The following is a 27,789-nucleotide window of genomic DNA, read 5'->3' as shown; positions in this document are numbered from 1 at the left end:
AGCTTTAAGTATTTTTTGCCACAGCCCACAGAATTTGAAATCATAAATAACACCCAAAGAATCCAGGTCCAGAGTAAATGATACATCAAATATTGGTCTAATATTTATTTTTTTGTGTCATGCACTTTGAGCTTGGATTACTTTGATGCCACATCTGAAGACCAACCTTTTTACCTACTGTATCTTCACATAATTGCTTATACCTGAAAGTCGATGTAACCTATCTATACATATCTCAACAACTCTACTCATGGAAATAGTCCAGACTTTTACGATGATATACCCTATGGTTTACTTTTGTTGTGATTTGCTCTCACAACAGATTTCAATGTTTCCAAATTATTCTGGAAAAGCCCTTTCATCAACCTAAAAAACATTTAGACATTTTCCCAAATTCAGACCCCATCTTGCAAGCTCAAACCTAGAAGTTTACATCTGGGCTACACATCAACTTTGGCAGTGACACCTGTATGGCTATATAACACAGATATACGGTTGTAGGTGGATCCAATGCTCTCTGCACATTACTACCATGGACAAAAAGGGTCAAAGTTCCAAGTACAATGGGCTCATTGGGATTCTGCAATTTTTGTGTCATGATGCAACCATATTCAACTGTAATAACGGCCAAAAATGCAATAATGGTCCATGACCTTTTTGAAAAACTTGCAGTCTTGCATTCAGGAAACAGCAAGGATAGACTGGAATGACATACAAAGATAGTGGGGCTCATTTACTAAGGGCTCCGTGGCCGCACTTTCGTCGGGTTTCCCGAATTTCTCCGTTTTGCGCCTAATTCCGACGGGATTTTGGCGCACGCGATCGGATTTTGGCGCAATCGTGCCAGCTTTCACACAACAGAAATTGGGGGCGTGGCCTCCGGACAACCTGATGGTTTTGAAAAAAACTTGGAATTTAAAAAACGAAATGTGTCGCAAGATCAAGCACTCACATGCACCGGGAAGAAGCAGGTGAACTCCGGCGGACCTCGGCGCAGCAGCGACACCTACTGGATATCGGGCGCACGACCTTAGTGAGTCCCGGCAGAACCCGAATCCACGTCGGTGAACGTGCCGCGGGATTGCGACAGGACCGGGTTAGTAAATGAACCCCAGTGAGTCCAAAGTGAGCTGTCCCTACCTAATTATCCAGTCTACCCTAAGCAGCAGGTGACAACTGGTCTACGTTGCTTTTCTGTGCCAAAGTACAAAGACTGGACAATACAATACAGGCAAAACAGATATAAGTCAGAAAACAGGCTATACAATAAAACAGGCTATACTATAAAACATACATAGACGACCCATTGGCCTGACATAATAGATTATATATCAAAACGCCTTTCACAGGGAATTAATTTATAATTGTCATTTTTAGTTAATTTGAAAATTTAAAAAATATATACTACACACAAAAATCAATGTTTTTTTTTTACCGCAGACTGAACCTTAACCCCGAAAAAAGGAAAATGAAAGAAGTCCTTTTAAATTTGTTCATTTTTAACCAGCCCTGTGTGTAATATTCTTCTATTGCAAAAATGTTAAGATACAGTAAGATGAAAAGACAAAGACATTATCGCCCTTAAACCAATGCGTTTGAAAATTTGCTAAAAGGCCTTGTCATTAAAGGGGTTTCCCACGAAATAAAATTCTCACATCTCTATCCCCTAGTGATAAAGATCATTTTAACCCCTTACTTTACAATGTTACTCAGTGTTATTGTTGTTTTAGCTCCTATCACTCCCTCGGCTGCTCAGTGTAAAATCCCAGGGTGTGGGCGGGGCTTCTCTAAGGAGACACATTATGACCCATCTAGTTCTGTGGGGTGACAATGTGGTTACCTTATCAGGGTACAGGTGTATATATACTCTCATCTGGCTTCTGACATTGTACTAACACACTGACACATAGAAAGAGAGATGAGACAGATCAGAGTTGTATGAGATTACACAGAGGCATGGCAGACCATTACAGTGTTACACTGTGAGCACTGCTACATCTCACAGATATGTGCCTGCCTCCCTCTTCCCCCGGATGACTTATCTCCTTGTAGCTTGCAGTTTGCAGCCTCTCTCTCTACTCACAATGCCCTGGCAGGAAGTGATTGTCTCTGAGCTCCGTGCAGGGGGTGTGGCTACAGGCTCAGAGCAGAGAGACACAGAAATCTCAGCTCCACAATCTCACGCAGAAATCCAAGATGGCTGCCGACTAGAGATGAGCGAACATGCTCGTCCGAGCTTGATGCTCGGTCGAGCATTAGGGTACTCGAAACTGCTCGTTACTCGGACGAATACTTCGCCCGCTCGAGAAAATGGCAGCTCCCGCCGTTTTGCTTTTTGGCGGCCAGAAACAGAGCCAATCACAAGCCAGGAGACTCTGCACTCCACCCAGCATGACGTGGTACCCTTACACGTCGATAGCAGTGGTTGGCTGGCCAGATCAGGTGACCCTGGGATAGACTAGCCGCTGGCCGCGCTGCTCGGATCATTCTGTCTCTGGATGCCGCTAGGGAGAGAGCTGCTGCTGGTCAGGGAAAGCGTTAGGGTGTTCTATTAGCTTACTGTTAGGCAGGAGTGATTCTCAAAGAACCCAACAGCCCTTCTTAGGGCTACAATAACGTTCTACTTTTTTTATTTTAATTTGCATCTTTTACCATTTTGTGAGGAATTAGCAGGGGGACTTGCTACCGTTGTGTTTAGCTCTTAGTGGCACACATATCCATAGCAAAGACCGAAGTGGGAAAATTCAGTAGGGGTTGGATTTCTATTAGGCAATAACTCAGTGTCATCTCATCTGGCATAGTAGTGTGCTTCCTTTGATACTTGGCTAGAAAATAGCCATAGGAGAATACAAACAGCTTCTTGAAGCCTACAGTAGCGTTCTATATATTTGATTTCTGGTTGATCTGCTGGTGGCTTTAGTTTCTGCAGTGCATGTACTTGCCAATTCTGAGCAATTTGTAGTGAGACTTGCGACCGCTGTGTTCTGCGCTTAGTGGCGCACATATCCATAGCAAAGGCTGAAGTGGGAAAATTCAGTAGGGGTTGGATTTCTATTAGGCACTAACTCAGTGTCATCTCATCTGGCATAGTAGTGTGCTTCCTTTGATACTTGGCTAGAAAATAGCCATAGGAGAATACAAACAGCTTCTTGAAGCCTACAGTAGCGTTCTATATATTTGATTTCTGGTTGATCTGCTGGTGGCTTTAGTTTCTGCAGTGCATGTACTTGCCAATTCTGAGCAATTTGTAGTGAGACTTGCGACCGCTGTGTTCTGCGCTTAGTGGCGCACATATCCATAGCAAAGGCTGAAGTGGCAAAATTCAGTAGGGGTTGGATTTCTATTAGGCAATAACTCAGTGTCATCTCATCTGGCATAGTAGTGTGCTTCCTTTGATACTTGGCTAGAAAATAGCCATAGGAGAATACAAACAGCTTCTTGAAGCCTACAGTAGCGTTCTATATATTTGATTTCTGGTTGATCTGCTGGTGGCTTTAGTTTCTGCAGTGCATGTACTTGCCAATTCTGAGCAATTTGTAGTGAGACTTGCGACCGCTGTGTTCTGCGCTTAGTGGCGCACATATCCATAGCAAAGGCTGAAGTGGGAAAATTCAGTAGGGGTTGGATTTCTATTAGGCACTAACTCAGTGTCATCTCATCTGGCATAGTAGTGTGCTTCCTTTGATACTTGGCTAGAAAATAGCCATAGGAGAATACAAACAGCTTCTTGAAGCCTACAGTAGCGTTCTATATATTTGATTTCTGGTTGATCTGCTGGTGGCTTTAGTTTCTGCAGTGCATGTACTTGCCAATTCTGAGCAATTTGTAGTGAGACTTGCGACCGCTGTGTTCTGCGCTTAGTGGCGCACATATCCATAGCAAAGGCTGAAGTGGCAAAATTCAGTAGGGGTTGGATTTCTATTAGGCAATAACTCAGTGTCATCTCATCTGGCATAGTAGTGTGCTTCCTTTGATACTTGGCTAGAAAATAGCCATAGGAGAATACAAACAGCTTCTTGAAGCCTACAGTAGCGTTCTATATATTTGATTTCTGGTTGATCTGCTGGTGGCTTTAGTTTCTGCAGTGCATGTACTTGCCAATTCTGAGCAATTTGTAGTGAGACTTGCGACCGCTGTGTTCTGCGCTTAGTGGCGCACATATCCATAGCAAAGGCTGAAGTGGCAAAATTCAGTAGGGGTTGGATTTCTATTAGGCAATAACTCAGTGTCATCTCATCTGGCATAGTAGTGTGCTTCCTTTGATACTTGGCTAGAAAATAGCCATAGGAGAATACAAACAGCTTCTTGAAGCCTACAGTAGCGTTCTATATATTTGATTTCTGGTTGATCTGCTGGTGGCTTTAGTTTCTGCAGTGCATGTACTTGCCAATTCTGAGCAATTTGTAGTGAGACTTGCGACCGCTGTGTTCTGCGCTTAGTGGCGCACATATCCATAGCAAAGGCTGAAGTGGGAAAATTCAGTAGGGGTTGGATTTCTATTAGGCACTAACTCAGTGTCATCTCATCTGGCATAGTAGTGTGCTTCCTTTGATACTTGGCTAGAAAATAGCCATAGGAGAATACAAACAGCTTCTTGAAGCCTACAGTAGCGTTCTATATATTTGATTTCTGGTTGATCTGCTGGTGGCTTTAGTTTCTGCAGTGCATGTACTTGCCAATTCTGAGCAATTTGTAGTGAGACTTGCGACCGCTGTGTTCTGCGCTTAGTGGCGCACATATCCATAGCAAAGGCTGAAGTGGCAAAATTCAGTAGGGGTTGGATTTCTATTAGGCAATAACTCAGTGTCATCTCATCTGGCATAGTAGTGTGCTTCCTTTGATACTTGGCTAGAAAATAGCCATAGGAGAATACAAACAGCTTCTTGAAGCCTACAGTAGCGTTCTATATATTTGATTTCTGGTTGATCTGCTGGTGGCTTTAGTTTCTGCAGTGCATGTACTTGCCAATTCTGAGCAATTTGTAGTGAGACTTGCGACCGCTGTGTTCTGCGCTTAGTGGCGCACATATCCATAGCAAAGGCTGAAGTGGGAAAATTCAGTAGGGGTTGGATTTCTATTAGGCAATAACTCAGTGTCATCTCATCTGGCATAGTAGTGTGCTTCCTTTGATACTTGGCTAGAAAATAGCCATAGGAGAATACAAACAGCTTCTTGAAGCCTACAGTAGCGTTCTATATATTTGATTTCTGGTTGATCTGCTGGTGGCTTTAGTTTCTGCAGTGCATGTACTTGCCAATTCTGAGCAATTTGTAGTGAGACTTGCGACCGCTGTGTTCTGCGCTTAGTGGCGCACATATCCATAGCAAAGGCTGAAGTGGGAAAATTCAGTAGGGGTTGGATTTCTATTAGGCACTAACTCAGTGTCATCTCATCTGGCATAGTAGTGTGCTTCCTTTGATACTTGGCTAGAAAATAGCCATAGGAGAATACAAACAGCTTCTTGAAGCCTACAGTAGCGTTCTATATATTTGATTTCTGGTTGATCTGCTGGTGGCTTTAGTTTCTGCAGTGCATGTACTTGCCAATTCTGAGCAATTTGTAGTGAGACTTGCGACCGCTGTGTTCTGCGCTTAGTGGCGCACATATCCATAGCAAAGGCTGAAGTGGCAAAATTCAGTAGGGGTTGGATTTCTATTAGGCAATAACTCAGTGTCATCTCATCTGGCATAGTAGTGTGCTTCCTTTGATACTTGGCTAGAAAATAGCCATAGGAGAATACAAACAGCTTCTTGAAGCCTACAGTAGCGTTCTATATATTTGATTTCTGGTTGATCTGCTGGTGGCTTTAGTTTCTGCAGTGCATGTACTTGCCAATTCTGAGCAATTTGTAGTGAGACTTGCGACCGCTGTGTTCTGCGCTTAGTGGCGCACATATCCATAGCAAAGGCTGAAGTGGGAAAATTCAGTAGGGGTTGGATTTCTATTAGGCACTAACTCAGTGTCATCTCATCTGGCATAGTAGTGTGCTTCCTTTGATACTTGGCTAGAAAATAGCCATAGCAATAGGATAGGATTGTTTGGTTCTAAAAACTCAAAAAAAAACAAAAAACACAAAAAAAAACAAAAAACACAAAAAAACACAAAAAAAAACAAAAAAAAGTAAAAAAAAAAAAAAAGTTATAACTCTCATTTTAAAAATGTTTAACCCCAGGGCTAGGGGTAGAGGACGAGGGCGGGGACGTGGGCGTCCAGCTACTGCAGGGGTCAGAGGCCGTGGTCCTGGGCGGGGTGAGACACCACCTGCTGATGAGGGAGCAGGGGAACGCCGCAGAGCTACACTCCCTAGGTTCATGTCTGAAGTTACTGGGACTCGTGGTAGAGCACTGTTGAGGCCAGAACAGTGCGAACAGGTGATGTCGTGGATTGCTGACAATGCTTCGAGCAATTTGTCCACCACCAGTCAGTCTTCCACGCAGTCCACCCATGTCACCGAAATCCCCACTCCTCCAGCTCCTGCACCTCAGCCTCCTCCCCCCCAGTCTGCCCCCTCCCAGGAAAATTTGCCATTTGAACCGGCATACTCTGAGGAACTGTTTTCTGGACCCTTCCCACAGTCACAAACCACTTGTCCGGTTGCTGCTGAGCAATTTTCCGATGCCCAGGTTTTCCACCAGTCACAGTCTGTGGGTGATGATGACCTTCTTGACGTAGTGGAAGTGTGTAAAGAGGTGTCCGACGATGAGGAGACACGGTTGTCAGACAGTGGGGAAGTTGTTGTCAGGGCAGGAAGTCCGAGGGGGGAGCAGACTGAGGGATCGGAGGATGATGAGGTGACAGACCCAAGCTGGGTTGAGAGGCCGGGTGAACACAGTGCTTCTGAGACGGAGGAGAGTCCTCGACCTGAACAGGTTGGAAGAGGCAGTGGTGGGGCCAGACGGAGAGGCAGGGCCAGAGCTGGTGCATCAGCGCCACTGTCAACTAGTGAAGCTCCCGTGGTGAGGGCTCTTGCGGCGAGGGCTAGATCTTCAGAAGTGTGGAGGTTCTTTAAGGAAACACCGGATGACCGACGGACTGTGGTGTGCAACATTTGCCAAACCAGGCTCAGCAGGGGTTCCACCACTACTAGCTTAACTACCACCAGTATGCGCAGGCATATGAATGCTAAGCACCCCACTCAGTGGCAACAAGCCCGTTCACCTCCGGCCGTGCACACCACTGCTCCTTCCCCTGTGTCAGCTGCTAGTCAGCCCCCTGCCCAGGACCCTGGCCCAAAAACCCCATCGTCGCCTCCACGATCCTCCACAGCATCCACCAGCGTTCAGCTCTCCATACCCCAGACGCTGGAGCGGAAACGCAAATATAGTGCAACCCACCCGCACGCCCAAGCCCTTAATGTGCACATCTCCAGATTGCTTAGCCTGGAGATGCTGCCCTATAGGCTAGTAGAGACCGAGGCCTTTCGCAACCTCATGGCGGCGGCCGCCCCTCGGTATTCGGTCCCCAGCCGCCACTACTTTTCCCGATGTGCCGTCCCAGCCCTGCACCAGCACGTGTCAGACAACATCATCCGTGCCCTGACCAACGCCGTTTCTGACAAGGTCCACCTGACCACGGACACGTGGACGAGTGCTGCCGGGCAGGGCCACTATATATCGCTGACGGCACATTGGGTTAACTTGGTGGAGGCTGGGACCGAGACTGACCCTGGGGCTGCTCATATACTGCCGACGCCGAGGATTGCGGGGCCTACCTCGGTCCAGGTGTTTCAGGCCTACTATGCCTCCTCCTCCTCCCACCCCTCCTCCACCTCCTCCTCCGAACTACCATCCGTGGGCACGGCGCCATCAGTCGGTAGCTCTAGGCACAGCAGCAGTGCCGTCGCTAAGCGACAGCAGGCGGTGCTCAAACTGCTGAGCCTAGGCGACAAAAGGCACACCGCCCAAGAGCTATTACAGGGCATCACGGCGCAGACTGATCTGTGGCTGGCACCGCTGAACCTCAAGCCGGGAATGGTTGTGTGTGACAACGGCCGTAACCTGGTGGCGGCTCTGCAACTCGGCAGACTGACACATGTGCCATGCCTGGCCCATGTGTTAAATCTGATAGTGCAGCGTTTCCTCAAGACATACCCCAATCTGTCTGATTTGCTCACGAAGGTGCGCCGCATCTGTGCGCATTTCAGGAAGTCCAGCCCAGATGCTGCCACTCTCAGGGCAGCGCAGCGCCGCCTCCAACTGCCCGCTCACCGACTGTTGTGCGACGTGCCCACGAGGTGGAATTCAACACTGACCATGTTATCCAGAGTTTACCAGCAGCGCAGAGCGATTGTAGACTGCCAGATGTCAACTTCCACCAGAACTGGTAGTCAGGTCAGTCAGCTTCCTCAAGTCTACAATGAGGAGTGGACGTGGATGTCTGATATCTGTCAGGTGCTGAGTAACTTTGAGGAGTCAACACAGATGGTCAGTGGCGATGCCGCCATCATCAGCCTCACCATCCCGCTGCTTGGCCTGTTGAAAAACTCTCTGGTCAGCATGAAGTCGGAAGCTTTGCGCTCGTCACAAGAGACGGGGGAAGAATATTCCCTTGTTGATAGCCAAAGCACCCTGAGGTCTGTTTCTCAGCGCATATCGGAGGAGGTGGAGGTGGAGGAGGATGAGGAGGAAGAGGAGGAGAATGTTGGCGAGACACAAGAGGGGACCATTGTTGAGTCCTTCACTGTTCAGCGTGTATGGGCAGAAGAAGAGGAGTTGGAGGAGTTGGAGGAGGAGGAAATGGACAGTCAGGCCAGTGAGGGGAGTGAATTCTTACGCGTTGGTACTCTGGCGCATATGGCAGATTTCATGCTAGGCTGCCTATCCCGTGACCCTCGCGTTCAAAGAATTTATTCCAGCACCGATTACTGGGTGTTCACTCTCCTGGACCCACGGTACAAGCAAAATCTTGCCACTCTCATCCCTGCAGAGGAAAGGAGTGTGAGAATGCATGAATACCAGCAGGCCCTGGTGCACAAGCTGAAACAGTATTTCCCTTCTGACAGCGCTAGCGGCAGAGTGCGTAGTTCTGCGGGACAAGTAGCGAGGGAGAGTAGGCAAGCAGGCAGCTTGTCCAGCACTGGCAAGGGTACGCTTTACAAGGCTTTTGCCAGCTTTATGTCACCCCAGCAAGACACTGTCACCTGTCCCCAGTCTCGGCAGAGTAGGGCTGATCTTTACAGAAAGATGGTGAGGGAGTACGTAGCTGACCATACCATCGTCCTAAATGATCACACAGCTCCCTACAACTACTGGGTTTCAAAGCTGGACATGTGGCACGAACTGGCGCTGTACGCCTTGGAGGTTCTTGCCTGCCCTGCCGCTAGCGTCTTGTCCGAGCGGGTTTTCAGTGCAGCTGGTGGCATCATCACCGATAAGCGTACACGCCTGTCGACTGACAGCGCTGACAGGCTGACGCTTATTAAAATGAATAAAGGCTGGATTTCTCAGAATTTCCAATCTCCACCAGGTGAAGGAAGCTCAACCTGAATAATTGATCCACTCCTCCTCCTCCTCCTCCTCATTTTCCTCCTTCTCCTCCTCTTTGTACAGTAAAGCAGAGGAAAATGGCTATTTTTTGACAGGGCCCACTGGCTCTTGCTATACTTCATGCATTTAATTTTTCTGGAGGGCCACCTACCCGGTCCTCTGTTTGAAACAATTTTTGTGAGTGCCACATACAGGCACTCAATCTATTCCATTTTTCTGGAGGGCCACCTACCCGGTCCTCTGGTTTGAACAATTTTTGGGACTGCCACATACAGGCACTCAATCTATTCCATTTTACTGGAGGGCCACCTACCTGCTCCTCTGGTTTGAAGAATTTTTGGGACTGCCACATACAGGCACTCAATCTATTCCATTTTACTGGAGGGCCACCTACCTGCTCCTCTGGTTTGAAGAATTTTTGGGACTGCCACATACAGGCACTCAATCTATTCCATTTTACTGGAGGGCCACCTACCTGCTCCTCTGGTTTGAACAATTTTTGGGACTGCCACATACAGGCACTCAATCTATTCCATTTTACTGGAGGGCCACCTACCTGCTCCTCTGGTTTGAAGAATTTTTGGGACTGCCACATACAGGCACTCAATCTATTCCATTTTACTGGAGGGCCACCTACCTGCTCCTCTGGTTTGAAAAATGTTTGGGACTGCCACATACAGGCACTATCCAAATTAAATTGTCTCCATAGCAGCCTCCACACGTTGTCTCCATTGCTACCTCCAAAAGTCGTCCATATAGCTGCCTCCATACATCGTCCCTTTATCAAACGAGGTGTGTCAGGCAGAAATTTGGGTTGTTTTCATGGATTCCACATCAAAGTTGTTAACTTTGTCGCCACCCTGCTGTGTTATCCACAAAATATACTGGCAAACTTTTACCATTTAGGGATATTATTTCAGCGCTTCTTGCGCATCTGTTTACATTCCCCTCACCCGGCATATCCTAAACTTATAAGAACGCTACTACACTTGATCTTATACAAAAGGTTCTTAGAAGTGCTGTTTGGGGAGTAGCCTAGAGACAGGGGCTTGGATTGGCGAAAGCTCGCCTGGCAGCGGAACGCCAGCTCCATGCGCATCATGCGCTTCTTGCGCATCTGTTTACATTCCCCTAACCCGCCATATCCCAAACTTATAAGAACGCTACTACACTTAACTTGGTGCAGGCTGGGACCGAGTCTGACCCTGGGGCTGGTCATATACTGCCGACGCAGAGAATTGCGGGGCCTACCTCGGTCCAGGTCTCAAAGGCCTACTATACCTCCTCCCACCCCTCCTCCACCTCCTCCTCCTCCGAATTACCATCCGTGGGCATGGCGCCATCAGTCGGTAGCTCTAGGCACAGCAGCAGTGCCGTCGCTAAGCGACAGCAGGCGGTGCTGAAACTGCTGAGCCTAGGCGATAAAAGGCACACCGCCCAAGAGCTATTACAGGGCATTCCACATCAAAGTTGTTAACTTTGTCGCCACCCTGCTGTGTAATCCCCAAAATATACTTGCAAACTTTTACCATTTAGGGATATTATTTCAGCGCTTCTTGCGCATCTGTTTACATTCCCCTCACCCGCCATATCCTAAACTTATAAGAACGCTACTACACTTGATCTTATACAAAAGTGCTGTTTGGGGAGTAGCCTAGAGACAGGGGCTTGGATTTGCGAAAGCTCGCCTGGCAGCGGAGCGCCAGCTCCATGCGCATCATGCGCTTCTTGCGCATCTGTTTACATTCCCCTCACCCGGCATATCCTAAACTTATAAGAACGCTACTACACTTGATCTTATACAAAAGTGCTGTTTGGGGAGTAGCCTAGAGACAGGGGCTTGGATTGGCGAAAGCTCGTCTGGCAGCGGAGCGCCAGCTCCATGCCAAGATCCAACTAACATAGTTTTAACTGCAGCACCTTTAATCTACTACTAGTTCACTGCCTCCATACATGGTCCCCTTATCAAACGAGCTGTGTCAGGCAGAATTTTGGGTTGTTTTCATGGCTTCCATGTTAACTTTGTCGCCACCCTGCTGTGTAATCCACAAAATATACTGGCAAACTTTTATCATGTACCGATATTATTTGAGCACTTCTTGCTCACCTCCTTTGGTTCCTCTCTGCCACCCATTGGTTTGAAGCCTGAGTCCATTTAGGGTATGTCGCCATGACACTCTCTAGCCTGCTGCCGCTGCCTCTGCATGCCGTCCCCTATAGTGTCAGGGTCAATTATTGCATGTTTTAGATACTATCTAGCTTCATTCTGTCACTCTGTCATGGCCATGCTGTTGCCCATAATTTTGGCATAATGGTGCGTTTAAGCAGCCTCAGAGGCATCCATGCATGCTGCCCCTGCTGTTTCCTGTCCATTTCCGTGGTGTTTCCATCCTTTTCTGAGGTTCCCAGGTGTTTGGCCAAGCTTCCCTGTGCAGAGCCTTGGTCCCCTTGAAAAATGCTCGAGTCTCCCATTGACTTCAATGGGGTTCGTTATTCGAGACGAGCACTCGAGCATCGGGAAAAGTTCGTCTCGAATAACGAGTACCCGAGCATTTTAGTGTTCGCTCATCTCTACTGCCGACCCTTAGTCGGAAGTTACTGGGTCGTGTCTAGGGGCAATTGAAATTGTGTACACCAGGACAGTGAATAAGAGAATGTGTTATTTTGTTATCATGGGTACATATAAGAAACTTGTGTTTGTGGGAATATCAGTGGATGGCACTAAAGCCAAAATGAGCACAGATATTACAGTTGACTAAACAAAATGGACTTGTTTTAAATAGGAATTTTTACTTGTGGTCCCCTTTTAAGATAAACCCCGATATAGAACATTTCCATTGTCCATCCATTGCTGATTTCTTTGTACAGACAAGGTAGTATACAGTGCGGATCAGAACACATCCCTCAAATCTGTCTTGTGTGCACCCACAATGGGCTTTAAAGAATCCCTACTAATGTGTTCTACATCTAAGAAACAACACAGACAGAATAAAATAGAAAATATGGACGTAAAAGCTTTGTTGGCAGCAGAGGGCTTTTATAATAAATGGCTAAAGAAAAAGTGCATTTCATTTTTTACCATGTATAACCACTCTCATAGATACAATAATGAATGGGCTGGTGCATCTCATCTCATGGCTAATATTAGTTTGTTTAAAGCTGCAAACAATAAATGCTAAAATAAAACTTCTGTACCAATGTACAGTGGGGTTGGGTGCACTAAGGTGTTGGGTGCACCTCAACCATACAGGTGTGCCTTCCTAACCTCTGCCCTTAGATTAACATCCACCAGGTGATCAGTATAATAGACCAAAACCACCCAAAGGTATTTTACCCTCTAAACACTATACAGGGATCAGGACTCTGCCTTATCTGCTCACAAGTCCATTGCCTTTAATGATTGGTCTCCGTATAGGTGGTAGTTGGAAAACCTCTCATATGGTAAAGTGACAAATGATGGGCTCCCTAAGCCTCCTGGGCCCAGGTGCGACCGCACCCTCTGCACCCCCTCAAGTTACGCCCCTGGTTCTGCCAAAACCCAAGACCTGGAACTGAAACAGAAATTTTTATTCAGCCTAAATACTGTATATGTGTAACGAGACTGTTATTTACTACATTACAGTGTGCATTATCCCTGTACTGTGACATCACTGTGAGTATTATCCCTGTACTGTGACATCACTGTGAGTATTATCCCTGTACTGTGACATCACTGTGTGTATTATCCCTGTACTGTGACATCAATGTGTATATTATCCCTGTACTGTGACATCACTGTGTGTATTATCCCTGTACTGTGACATCACTGCGTGTATTCTTTATACTGTGACATCATTGTGTGTATTATCCCTGTAATGTGACATCACTGTGTGTATTATCCCTGTACTGTGATATCACTGTGTGTATTTTCCCTGTACTGTGACATCACTGTGTGTATTATCCCTGTACTGTGACATCACTGTGTGTATTATCCCTGTACTGTGACATCACTGTATGTATTGTCCCTGTACTGTGACATCACTGTGTGTATTATCCCTGTACTGTGACATCACTGCTTGTATTCTTTGTACTGTGACATTACTGTGTGTATTATCCCTGTACTGTGACATCACTGTGTGTATTATCCCTGTACTGTGACATCACTGTGTGTATTATCCGTGTACTGTGACATCACTGTGTGTATTATCCCTGTACTGTGACATCGCTGTGTGTATTATCTCTGTTCTGTGACATCACTGTGTGTATTATCCCTGTACTGTGACATCACTGTGTGTATTATCCGTGTACTGTGACATCATTGTGTGTATTATCCCTGTACTGTGACATCACTGTGTGTATTATCCCTGTACTGTGACATCACTGTGTGTATTATCCCTGTACTGTGATATTACTGTGTGTATTATCCCTGTACTGTGACATCACTGTGTGTATTATCCCTGTACTGTGACATCGCTGTGTGTATTATCTCTGTTCTGTGACATCATTGTGTGTATTATCCCTGTACTGTTACATCACTGTATTAGCATTATACTGTGACATTACTGTGTATATTATCCATGTGCAGTGATATCTTAGTATTTATTAGCCTTATACTGTAACATCATTGTGTATTATCCCACATCACTGTGTGTATTATCTCTGTACTGTGACATCTCTAAGGTAGTGCGCCCGATATCCACCAGGTGTCGCTGCCGCGCTGAAGTCCGTCGGAGTTCACTGAAGTTCACCAAGCTAGCCTGGGTGCAGGTAAGTGCGTGTCAAGCGACACATTTTTTTTTAAATACAGCGTTTTTTCCGATGCCCCCCCCCCCATTTCCGTTGCGTGCATGCCGGCGCCGATGCGCCACAATCCGATCGCGTGTGCCAAAAACCCGGGGCAATTCAGGGAAAATCGGCGCAAAACGGTAATATTCGGGTAACCCGACGGAAGAACGCGGTTTGGGCCCTTAGTAAATGACCCCCATTGTGTGTATTATCCCTGTACTGTGACATCACTGTGTATTTTCCCTGTACTGTGACATCACTGTGTGTATTTATACTGTGACATCACTGTGTGTATTTATACTACGACATCACTGGGTGTATTATCCCTGCACTGTGACATCACTGTGCGTATTTATACTGTGACATCACTGTGTGTATTTATACTGTGACATCACTGTGTGTATTTATACTGTGACATCACTGTGCTTTTCATGCAGTATGTAATGAATGTATTATGTAGATCTTGGTTGATTATTATGGAGCTTTTCACAATATGGAGATAAAAGTGGTCATGGGGAGTGAGGTCCAAATTTAAAAATGGAGCAGTATCATGACTTCTATGCACAAGACATCTACTCAATAAACGTAACCCTTTAACACCTATACGTTCTATTTCGTCACAGTAGACTCACGGGTGGAGCCCTCTTCATACATACTGGGTGTTTGGGGCAATATGACAATATTACACGAGACGTTGGTGTTAACCTGTATTTAACCTGAATTTAATTCCTGGGTGTACATGGGCGCAATGAAAACCAAAACCTAATAAAATCCACATACTTTGGTATCCCTGTGATCGCACCCACCCATAGAATATAGTGCAGGTGTCATTTGGATGCCGTAAAAAGTCCACAAATAATTGACACAATTGACCCTATTGGCTGCAAACTCGTTTGTCTCTGAATTGTCAAAGTTTGGTTGCACTGGAGCATTATCTTGTTTTCCAAACTTTCCAGTTTTTTTTCCTAAAAATCTTCTGTTTTCAGAACCCGACTAGAAAACACTTGTGCAAACGAGCCATCAAGGACAATCCGACTATTAAAAGTTAATTGTTTTCGAGTTGCCTAATAAAAGTAGCATTTTCTCAATCATGAAAGTAAGATTTTACATCATTACTGTAATTAGAATTTAGTTTATGAAATGCGTGTAATCCCTTAGATATTGAAAATAATAATCATCCCTGTGATATTTTACATTCTCCAAGAATTTGGGAGCTTTAAAATACACGGTGTAGAAGAATAAAGGTTAACACCATCTTTTTTTGGAAGTTTTAATTTGAGGCTCCATCTAATTGAATTTAAGTCGTTTTGGAATTAATTTTTTTTCTTGTAATACAGATTTGAAAACATCCAAATATTTTAGTGTTTTTTTTTTAAATAATAAATACAAACATTTTCATCAAAAATTTAATTTAGGCGTAAATCGTCGAAATATTAGAAACACGATTTGTGAAAAAAAATAATATTTCAAGATGATGGGGCACATTTACTAAGGGTCTGCGGGCCGCGATTTTGTCGGGTTTCCCGACTATTTCTGTGCTGCACTAAATCGCACAGGGGATTGTGTCGCACCCGATTGAATTGTGGCGCATCGGCGCCAACTTTCATGCGACATGAATCGGGGGCGTGGCCGTCGACTATTTGCCGCCGACTCAGGTTTGTACTGTGGAGAATGCACAATGCTATATACGATAATATGTATATAATGATGCACATTCTCCATTCTTTATAGTGGGAAGCCAGATGCCAGGGCTCTCCGACACTGTGGGCCCAGTAGCAGATGCTATGACTGCTACTGCTGTACAGTAGTTGTGCCCCTGCTCATCAGTGACCTTGCAGTAACAGCTCCCTCCCACAACACCTGGCCTGGTTGTGACCTGTATTAGGCTGTACTAGGTGCACACTGCTGCCATGACATCATCACTAAGGCCCGTTCCACACTTGGGAGTGTGATGCGATAAACTCGCATCACACTCGCGACGCATGCTGCCGGGAACGCACGGCCTGAACGCTGCACACCGGGAGTGAACTTAGCATGTCAGTTTACTCTCGGTGTGCAGCGTTCGGGCCGTGCGTTCCCGGTAGCATGCGTTGCGAGTGTGATGCGAGTTTATCGCATCACACTCGCAAGTGTGGAACGTGCCTAAGCCTCTGTTTACCAAAAGAGGGAAGAGTTAATGGACTAATGACAAGAACTGAGGTTCCTTATTAGTTTTGTATCTCCTTGGACCCATAGTAAATAACTTTATGAACTCCGACAGGTCATTTAAGAAGACACTGTGGCTTTTTACATATGATATCAAGCTGCAATAAATTCTCTCAATGGAGTAAGTCATGTGCAACTTTGCAGAACTGGGTAGACCGCCATTCGCTAAGTGTTTAGTATCTACTACCAGGCTGTTTTTTTTCTAGGAATGAACAATGACATTGCTAATTGTCACGGGTGGTCCTGCGACCCATGTTGCAGGTCACGGGCTCACCCATGCTCCCCGGGACTCGCAGGCGCGGTGCTGGCACGACTCACCTCTCCCAGCTCCGGAATTGCTGCCAGGTTCCGGCCGCTCGTGTTCCCGCCTCCGAGGGCGCGCGCGCAGCATCTTCAGGAAATGTAAAGGGCCAGTGCACCGCTAATTGGTGCACTGGCTGATCACTTCCACTTTAAAAACCCTGCACCTTCCTTACACTCTTGCCGGATCTTTGTGCCTCACAACCTGAGAGAAAGCTATTCTGCGATTTGCCTGCGATTCCTGCGTTTCTGTGTCTTCTGCGTCCCTGTGTCTCCAGTGTTACCTGACCTCCTCCGTGTTCCTGTGTTACCTGAGCTCCTCCATGTTTCCGTGTACCAGTGTTCCTCCGTGTTGCTGTCCTGTGTGCTGTGTTTTCCCGTACCCTTCTCCTTGGACCTCCTGTTGCTGACCCCGGACCTGACTCTGACGTTGCATCTCTGCCGCCTGCCCTGACCCTGTGCCTGGACTTCTACCACGAGATTGTCTGCCGTCTCTGTACTTCTACCTTGGCCGCCACTGCAGACAAGTCACGCCTGAGGAACGGCCTGGTGGTACCACGCCGCAGCTTGTCTTACCCACTTTGCGGTGGGCTCTGGTGAAAACCGGGTACCACTTAGACTCCGGTCCCAGGTAGTGGCTCACGTCATCGTCTGCAGTGGTCCAGAGGATCCACACTTGCAAGCCTGACACTAATGATCCTTCATTCATACATCTTGGCACATGTGACCTGCCCACATCTTGTTGTATCATATATATCATATAAATGATGGCATCTACGGGGTATTTCCAGCTTTCTGGAATGAGAAGATAAGGTTCCATGAACTTGAAGTTGCCCGGTCATAGTAAGCTGTCCCATAAGATTAGGTTATTAGCATGGGCATACATTCTCTCTAATGTCAGGCATGTTTAGCTATATGTTCCAATAAAATCCCCATCCCAGACCATCAAGCCAGGCAGTAAATAAGCATCAGCCTTTTACCAAGGCCATATAAAAGTCCTGGGAACCTCAAATGAATTTAAAGCATCAGATGATTGTTTTCCAATAAGGGTCAAACGGAGGACAGAGGAGAATTAACACAGGCGGCAATGGCCTATGCCCCCCTTCCCCAGCCTTATAGCCTGTAAATCTAGATGCATTATGGGATATAAAATGTATAGTGAGTGGATAAGATGCAAGCTTCTTAATTGCAATAAAATGAAGCAAAACCACTTATTCCAAGCAATGTACAAGAAGACTGTAATTTATATATTACACACACAAATTACCAGCAACTTTTCCTCTGTAGAAATTCCTCCCTTAAATTAGAGCCTTATTTAGCTTCAAAGCAATAGAGTGATCCATAATTCTCCATACATAGTGCAATTTAATGTAATGTAAAAATAGTGGCCATTGTTACATACAATATGATTCATAACAATACACCTCGAGGAAGAAAGTGTATATGTATTGTCTACAAATATTCACAATTTTCCAGGGAAGAGGCCCAGATACCATCATGATAGCGATAACAGCAGTTCTTACCCTGGCGACCAAGCCTAATAATAAGCTGGAACTTCCTGTTCTTAAGAGATCACTTTTAGCAGTTCCCTCATTATCATCACAGTCATGATTACACCGCTGCTTCTCATAGTGACAGTTGGATGTAGACCATCTAGAGTTTGGATTTTATGTTAACTTAAAAGAATTAAACTAAGCAATTTTTTTTGTATCATTCTTTTAATGTAATGAAAGACAGGAGTAACAATAGGTTTGGTATGAATAGGTTCACGCAGACACCTTGCAAGTGGCAAATTAGTTATACATCTTGGTATATTGCAACATGAGTAAACAGAACATACAGGGGTACATTTACTTACCAGTCCGAGTAATTCACAGAATTGTCCGACGATAATGCACTGTGTCGCAATTCACTAAGATCGTGCGCCCCATATCCTTCCCCGCTCAGTTCCGACAGAGTTCACCTTCTTCTTCCCGGTGCATGAAAGTGCTTAAACCTGTGACACAATTTTAAAGTTAATTCCCGTGCTCAGTCCAAATCAGTTGGATCGTCCGGCGGCACGCCCCCTGATTTCTGTTGCATGAAAATCAGCGCAACCGCGCAACAATCCGATCGCGTGCGACACAATCCCCAGTTAAATACCTGTCCCGTCGGCGCACATCCTAAAAACATTAGAAAAAACTATGAAAGTGTGGACGCAGACCCTTAGTAATTAATCCCTAAAATCCTTGTGTATCAACGAAACAAAGGACAGCCAAATTACACAAAATATAAAGGGAGGTAAAGAAATTGCGGAAGTTCCCATAAGGAAGACTGATATCCTACAGATCACCCTACAGGGGAGATGACCTGAAAAGCTCAAGTGATCAGTGCTAGTTGTTGTCTATTTGGCAAGAGGAAAAACCATAGGAAGGGGGAAGGAAGGCCGAGGGGAACGGGGGGATAGAGGAACCGAGTAGTCACTCATTTCATGTAGTAGTAGAGAATGCAGGGGTCGACTTAAAGGCTTTCCAGGGTATCCAAGTCAAGGAACACTTCTCGACAGAAGCAGCCCCATCCACCACAAGTTCCTCCATGCGCTGGAGATGTAGGAGCTCTTTAACCCCTTAATGACCGCCCTATCGGGAATCTACGTCGGTCATTAAGGGTACTTCTTCTGACGCGACGCCATTCTACAGCGCCGCGTCAGAAGAAGATTTCGGGACATCGGGTCAGTATAGTGCCGGTGTCAGGCTGTGATATCACAGCCCAGACCCGGCACTAACACCCGGGATCGGAAAAACTCAGATCCCGGGTGTTTAACCCCTTACACGCCGTGCAAGTGTGTCCCCCGTGGATCGGACCCCCCCTGTGTGCTTACCGGGGGATCCGATCCCTCCTGCCGCTGCCCCAGGTCCCGACGAGTCACCCGAGGCTGTCGGCTCCTCTTCTCGCCGGGTTCTGCCTTCCTGGCAGGACCCGGCTGTAAGTAACTGAGCATGCGTGGCATGCTCAGTTACTTACACTATACACTGCAATACAAGTGTATTGCAGTGTAGAGGCTTGAATAAGTGATCGGATGATCGCTTGTTCAAGCCAAAAGGTGGAAAATATGTGAAAGTAAAAAAAAAAAGATTAAATCATTTTATAATAATAATTAAATAAATAAATAAAATAAAGTCCCATAATCGCCCCAGTTACACATATAATGAAAATACAGTATATAAAACACAAAAACACAAGAAAAATGTACATATTTGGTATCACCGCGTCCGTATTAACCTGTAAAATAAATATAAATCAATATTGAACCCGCTCGGTGAACGATGAAAAAAAAAACTACGAAAAACTTCCCGTAATATACAATTTTTCATCAAACACCATCACAAAAAATGTTCTAAAAAGTGATCAAAAAAAGTTATGTTCCCTAATATGATACAAATGAAAAGAACAACTCTTTTTGCAAAAAATAAGCCCTCAACCAGGTCTGACAACAGAAAAAAATAGAGAAGTTATGGCCCTAAAAAGTTGTTAATAGTAAAAACAATGCGATATTCTCCAATATTGGTTTTGCTCAGGAAAATTGAGCAAAGATAAGAAAAACTATATAAATGAGGTATCACCGCAATCATAGTGAACCAGAGAATAAAGATAAAATATTATTTTTACGTTACGGTGAGCTGAGGGAAAAAAATGCTAAAAATCCAAAATAAAAATTGATGATTTTGTTTGTGTCCCCCTTGAAATAGTTAATAAAATCTCATGAATAAGCTATAGACTCCCTAAATTAATTATCTATACATTGTATCTGATCCCGTAAAAAATAAGCCCTCATATGTTTGCATTACCAAAAAAAATCAAAATGTATAGGTAGTACTATGTGACAATACAAATCTGCTGTGAATGGCGCCTCCATTCATTCTATACTCGGCCGTGCGCCCGTACAGCAGTTTACCGCCACATATGGGGTATCAGTACACTCCGGAGGAATTGGGCATCAAGCGTTGCAGTGCGTTTCATCATTTAATTTATTCTGAAACTGTCAGTTGGCCTAAATGAATGTATTTTCCAAAAAAATTCCATAGTTTCTAAATCGCAGGTCCATATTGTTTTAACCCATGTGAAACACTTAAAGGGTTAATGGACTTAATAGAAGTTGTTTTACATACGTTGAGGGGTGAAGTTTCTATAGTGGGGTAATTTATGGGGTTTTACTATTATTTAGGCCTTACATAGTCACTTGGAAGCTGAGTTTTCCCTCAAAATGTGAGTTTTGGCAATTTTCATGAAAATGAGAAAAATCGCACCTAAAGTTTTGCCCCTCATAACATACTAGAAAAGGGAAAGGATGCATAAAATATCATCCCAACATAAAGCAGATATTCCGTAAATGTAATTTATCAAGCTTTTTGGGTAGTTTTACTTCCTGTCTGGAAAGCAGAACATTTCAAACTTGGAAAATGAAGAATTTTTACAAACTTTTGCCAAATTTTCACTTTTTTTCAGAATGAATCGCAAAACATATCACTTAAATTTTATAACTAACATGAAGTACAATGTGTCACGAGAAAACATTCTCAAAATCATCGGGATATGTTAAAGCGTTCCGAAGTTATAACCAATTAACGCGAGACATGTCAGATTTGAAAAATCGAGTCTGGTCATTGAGTTGAAAACTAGTGTCAGTGATAAGGGGTTAAAGAAGCAGGAAATAGAGGGAACTCTCGTGGACTTCCACAGCTTCTGGATCAGCGTTCTAGCTGCGATTAGCATCTACCTCACCAAGGAACGTTTAGCCCTGACCAGTGTGGGGGGCAACAGTGAGAGCAAAAGTGGAGCCGGGTCATTGTCCATGCGAAGACCTGTCACGATAAGGTCAACCACCTTTGCCCAGTAAGGTTGCAGCTTTGGCATTGCCACCATATGTGGAGCATTGACCCCGGGGCTCAACAGTGTCGCCAACACTCGGCAGAGCTAGTTTGGTAGATTGCTTTCAGCCTGGTAGGGACCCAGTACTATTGTTACATGATTTTGAATTGTGTTTGGTGACCTCAAACAGAGATAGATAATTTGTGGCATCGTTTGTGAGCGTTAACCCATTCTTCACGGGAAAATGTTTTGTTTAGATCTCACTCTCATGAGGTGACATGGTAGGGTTGTGTCTACTGCTCTATCTACATAAATATCATTGACTGCAGAGATTGTGTGATCCTCCGGTGTTGGGGACGTGCATAGTGACCAACTAAGCAGTTTTCATGACGCTAATCCCATAGAAGTGAATCAGAATTACAGAACAGAATAATAATATGGTGTTTCTGTGACTCTCTTAACCTCTATTGGACAGGCATTGGAGCTCAATTTTATACTGGTCACATAAAATCTCGACCACTGATCACCAGGGGCAGATTGAGACTGCAACGATCTGGGGCAGCATGAAAATTGTGACCCCTTACGAGTCCAATTTTTTTTAATGGTTTGAAATTTACTGCTTACATACCGTACCAGCACCAAGCCTCTTGGGAAATCAGTAGGGTTCCTTCTGTTCCTGCAGTTTTTGGATCTTTGGAGTATTATGGGACTGCATGTCACTCAACTTGGAGTAGGTAGGGTGCTCAAGTAGAATAACCAATCCGTACCAAATTCATAACATCAAAGAAAACTTGGCACTCCTTTTGTTAAATGCACTACAGAAATACTTCAGTAGATGAAAAGCAATCCAAAATGTATGTCTTTTGTATTTCTTTTCGTCTATTAAGATATTTCTGTATTGCATTCAACAAAAGGAGTTCCAAGTTTTCTTTGGTCCCAGATGGGCTCTGTGTGTACTGAAAGGTAAAACGCACGACGGAGAATTTCAGGACTAAATGTTCCTCTGTTTATTAAGTCTACAGGGCAGTATCGAACTTTGTTGGTGGTTGGCCTTGTAGAGGACTTGGGCCCCCGACTGCCACCCAAGCGGCCCATATTATAATCCACAACTGTCACAGTCTACATTTAACTATATATCAAATGTCCTTGTTATGCACTCCTTATTATCGGTTGGTACTTCTGGAAGGGATCCTACCCCATTACATGTATAAAGAATATCCAGGCACACAACATTTAAGTTGAAGTTAATGAACAAAGTTTTACTGCGGTACTCCAAAGTATAACGTTTTGGCTAAAATAAGCCTTTGTCAAATACGTCTACCGCTGTAAGAAGGAAAAAAACAACTTAGTGTATAAAAACACTACAAGAGGCACTTATATATAAATACACAAATACTTTATTAAATAATATGCACACAAACATATCATATTCCCGCAACAGGGCATAAAAGGAGGGCAGACAAAACGAGACAAGCAAACAGAAAGAAAAACAATGTACACTGATACAGGTGTAAAACATCGTATAGTAGGGTTATCCCTGACACAACCAAGATAAATACAAATGAGGACATTTTCACACATGTTAGCCATGATTTACAGCCACAAAACTCATAATGGGGTACAAATCCAGTCATAGAGACTCCTATGACAAATGGGGAGAAAACCTCTGTGTCCCAAATGGTGTAAGTAGAAAAAAGGGGAATAACCTATCAGTAATACAAACCCTGGGTGTGTGCACGACCCCGACACGTGTTTCGTACAATGGGCTTCTTCAGGGGGAGTTCCTGTGCCATAAACTCATATGATGGATATTAGCTTTCATTTATGCCACTTTCTGGTGTAAATTATAATAAATATGTTGGGCAACCTCTACACTGCCAATAGACCCTTCTTTGGCAAAGAGTTTGCATGTTCTCTCCGCGTTTGCGTGGGTTTCCTCCGGGTCTTCCAGTTTTCTCCCCCACTCCAAAACATACTGGTAGGTTGGTTAGATTGTGAGCCCCATTGTGGACAGGGACTGATTTGGCAAGCGCTGTGCAGCGATGCGTAATCTGTGTGCACTATATAAATAAAGAATTATTATTATTATGCCTACTTTTCAGATAAGTCTTATGAGAATTACTAAAAGTGATAATGCTCCCAAATTTGAGACTTTTATCATACATTTTACTCTAGAATGCGGCATAAAATATATGATAAATTCCCCCGGCGTGTCTAGCCAATGTAAAAGCATCCAGACACAAAATATTGCTTTATAATTTTAGCACATTGCTTCCTTTGTTCCTTTCCATTCTACGAAATCTACTTTAACTCTCCTGTGAGCAGAAGTATTAATGCAAAACGCTATAACTCAAGTTTCTCCGGAATCTCTCATGCAGAGAACGAAGAAAAATATATCGCTACCTTTACTATTAAAGGATGTTTTTGCTGATTTCCGTATCATGTCTGCTAATAGGATGAATGTAGATGTGGCGTATTATACACATACACTGCAAGTACAAAGATTCAAATTTTCTTATAAGAAGGACATTTCACCACATATTGTCTTTTTTTAACCTATAAAAGCAAGCTTAGCTACAAAAACCACTAAACAAACGGTAAAATAAGTGCGGTTGGTGTAAGGGGGAGAACAGGATTCGGCAGGCAATGTTCTTATCTTTGTATTTTATATGTAAATAGACTAAGCTCGGAGATCTGAAAAGATAGCATTAAAAATTGAGTCCGCTAGTAAGAAAAAAAAAAAAATCCTGCAGATTGGACATGTGGCCCTTCAGGGCGCCATTCTCGTTGGAGTAGGCTTTTAACTCTTTCTTTTCTAATAAGTAATACATCACTCCATAGCAGAAGAGATGCTGGAATCGGAGCTTGTTATTTGCAGGTTTGGTACATCATTAGTTTATCATGAATGAGATCTCTCAGGACGGCTGGCTCAGCTTCCAGGCAACTCTGTTAAAATTAAACATGGATAAACCTGGTTGTAAACTGTGTAACAGCAGTAAGATTGTGACATTGGATGGTATATTTGCCAATAACCCCAATTTTTCTAGGACGCCACCTAATTTTGACAACCAGACCTGACAATGTTTAATATTGCTCGATTTGAAAATATTGCTCAAATTGTATAGCTCCACTTGGTTTAAGAGCACAAAAATGCAATCCATGGGGGCAAGTACTAAACATCTCTATTTCACAAACTGTAAGGTTGCTAAAAATGTTTTATCAGGCAAAAGAACTGGCAATATGTTACCATGGACGGTTTTGTTGGGCACACAACTGGCCCTATATTTTGCTTAGACTACTTTTATTGGGGACTATAGCTATGGGCGCAGTTACTAGTGCTGATAGGACATCTACCACTGGGAAGTAGGATTGTAAACCAAGCCCACTTACATGATGATCTGTGCCCTTTTCTTTTAGCTTCTTACGTTCCTGTTTTTACCGCCGAGGTCCGCTGGAGTTCACCTTCTTCTTCCCAGTGCTTGTAAGTGCGTGTCTTGCGACACAATTCTAAATGTTAAATCCCACGCGTAGTCTGAATCCGTCGGGTTATCCGACAGTCTGCCACCCCACCACCCCTGGTTTCTGTCGTGTGCAAGCTGGTGCATCTGCGCAAAATTCCGATCGCGTGTGCCAAAAACCCCTGTTAAATGCGGCACAACATGGAAATCGTCGGGAAACCCAACGAAAATGCGCTCTGTGGACCCTTAGTAAATGAGCCCCAATATGTAAATGCAATTGGTTTACAATCCCTGTTCATGGGGCTAGATTTAGGATTTGTACTATATGGCTGATACATGCCATTATTTTGGACAATATTACTGAGGACTTTATGTGACCAGGATGATACAGCTAGCAAGTGAAGACCTTTGCCCATGAGTACCCAAACCCAAAATCCCACCTCCACTGGTGCTGGCACCAATCATGGTTGTTGACTGCTTAGAGCCACCAGTGTCATTTATATTACTGCTGCTGTTCACTTCTCAGGGAGCAATGATCTTCCACAAAATGGCGTCACCCTGCGCCATCGGCATACTATTGCAAACATACACGGTTGCAGCAATTTAAATGCCCCTAATGACTTTGCCACCACCAATCACAAGCGTTAACAGCAGGGGGGGGAGGTTGAGCCAAACATGGAACCGAACAAGAACTTTGTGGTTTGGGTGAACTCAACACTACCCACAAGTTGTTGTGACAAGATCTCCATGTGCTATGTGGGATTTACTAGACCAAGTATAGAATCACTGAACTGATATGACATGCTGAGTCACATAATTCTAGGTTCTATCTGGTAAATCCAGAATGTGTATGGAACAGGTTTGTCAGAACAAACTCTGTTTGGATGTCCGTATTGCTTATTGGAATGCATGGAGCCGTATTCTGGCTGTATATACGGCTGGTTTTATTCGGTCTTAAAGGATCAATTAGTTAAAATAACAAAAAAATATTCACCTCCACTCCTCTTAATCTTGATGCAGGAGCTGTCTGTCGCTTGTCTTGACACGCCGGGATCACCTAGAAAAGAAAATTCTAATTAGTAGCACAAAGTGAGGGGAAAATATATCCCGCCATCCGGTCTGCTAAATATGCATGTCCCCGGGAGGTACGGGGTTGTGCATAATTAGCAGCCCGGAGTGCTGGACATCTTGTCCCTGTGCTTGTTTTCTGCTAATTATACGTTTATTTTCTAGGTGATCCCTAGACAAGCAACGGAAAGTGCTGGTATCAAGATGTATAGGAGCGGAGGTAAGTATTTCTAGTCTTTTTTTGTTATTGTCAAAGGTTGATTTCCTTTAAGAAAAAGGAAGTATTTAGCCTTCCTCCCTTTCTCTGACCACTAAGTAGTGTCTGTTCCCGTTTTGGTACCGAACAGTTCATTGGCTATAATTTAGCTGCTGACTGCATACCCACCAATGTTTAGAAAGACAAAGTCTAGAAAGTTTACACACCACTCACACAGCCACATCAAATTTGACACTGCCTGTTGCACTAAAATAAAAATAGTGTCCTCAAAATGTGTAATGCCCTATCAGTGGCCCCACATGGTAAAACGCCCCTTTACTGCCACCACATGTTGTTATGTCCTTTTGTGTCCTCAACCATACACTATAATTCCCCAGCACTAGCACCCCATTACATGGGAACTGCATCTACAAGTCTAGAAAGTGGTAATTTAGGACTTAAATACTTTTAACATGCATGAGCTATTCTTCAGTATCGTATAATAAGATAAATCTGTTTTTTTTTGTATAAAATAGCAGAAAAATATAAATTTTCAATAGTTAAACAAAAATATGGAAAACATGGAATTTTTGACTCTATGTTCGTTCACTTTCCGGAACTCTCCATTTGTTCTGCCTCCTGTAGGTCGGTCACAGAGCGTTCACATACACTTAGCCATTAATTGTAGCTCCTGGAATCTTGTTTATTTGTTACTGTACCTAGAATAGAAAATATGTAGGAGAGATCACTCAGAGAGTAGTTAAACGGTAAAGATTTATAGCGAAGGGCATAAACGGGAACGCACGGTCCTTGATGTCATAAATCTTGTAATGTGCGAAGGTGATATTATTTATCAAGAATTCAATAGTCCTCCAGGTAGAAGGCGGCTGAGAACAATACATACCACTCATGCATGAGAGGAGCTATGGTTTGTTAATTAAGTTACTGTATGCTATACATTACAACAACACAATAGGTAAGTGTTACGCAGGCGATGAACTATCATACAACACAAGATTGTCAATCATGTGAATAGTATTAGGTCATTGCGTCTCAGACAGTTAACATTCAATGTGGATCCAAGATAGTCAACTTCCCTAATCTTAAGTGTACTTACTCTTCTCCGGCTCCATGTTCTCTACCATGTCATGCTTATACTTCTTGTCTTCGGGGCTGCAACTTAACGGAAGTGCCAAGGGGTCAAAGGACACGTTTTAACCAACCTGTGGTCCCTTCAGACTACAGAACATCACTTTCTCTAACAAATGGAGGTGGTGCATGACATGGGACATTGAAGGGCATCTTGTGGGATAAGCAGTTGGACCTCCGGTCATTGGATATTTATCCCATATCCTGTGGTTAAGGCAAAGAGAAATATCCTTAAAAGGTTTTATCATAAAACAGACTTATCTTCTATATGTAAGATGACGGAGTATGAATATTGGATATATGTCGATAAACAGGA

The sequence above is a fragment of the Engystomops pustulosus genome, chromosome 6 (assembly GCF_040894005.1).
Source record: "Engystomops pustulosus chromosome 6, aEngPut4.maternal, whole genome shotgun sequence".
NCBI lineage: Eukaryota > Metazoa > Chordata > Amphibia > Anura > Leptodactylidae > Engystomops > Engystomops pustulosus.
Note: the sequence above shows the minus strand (reverse complement) of the source record.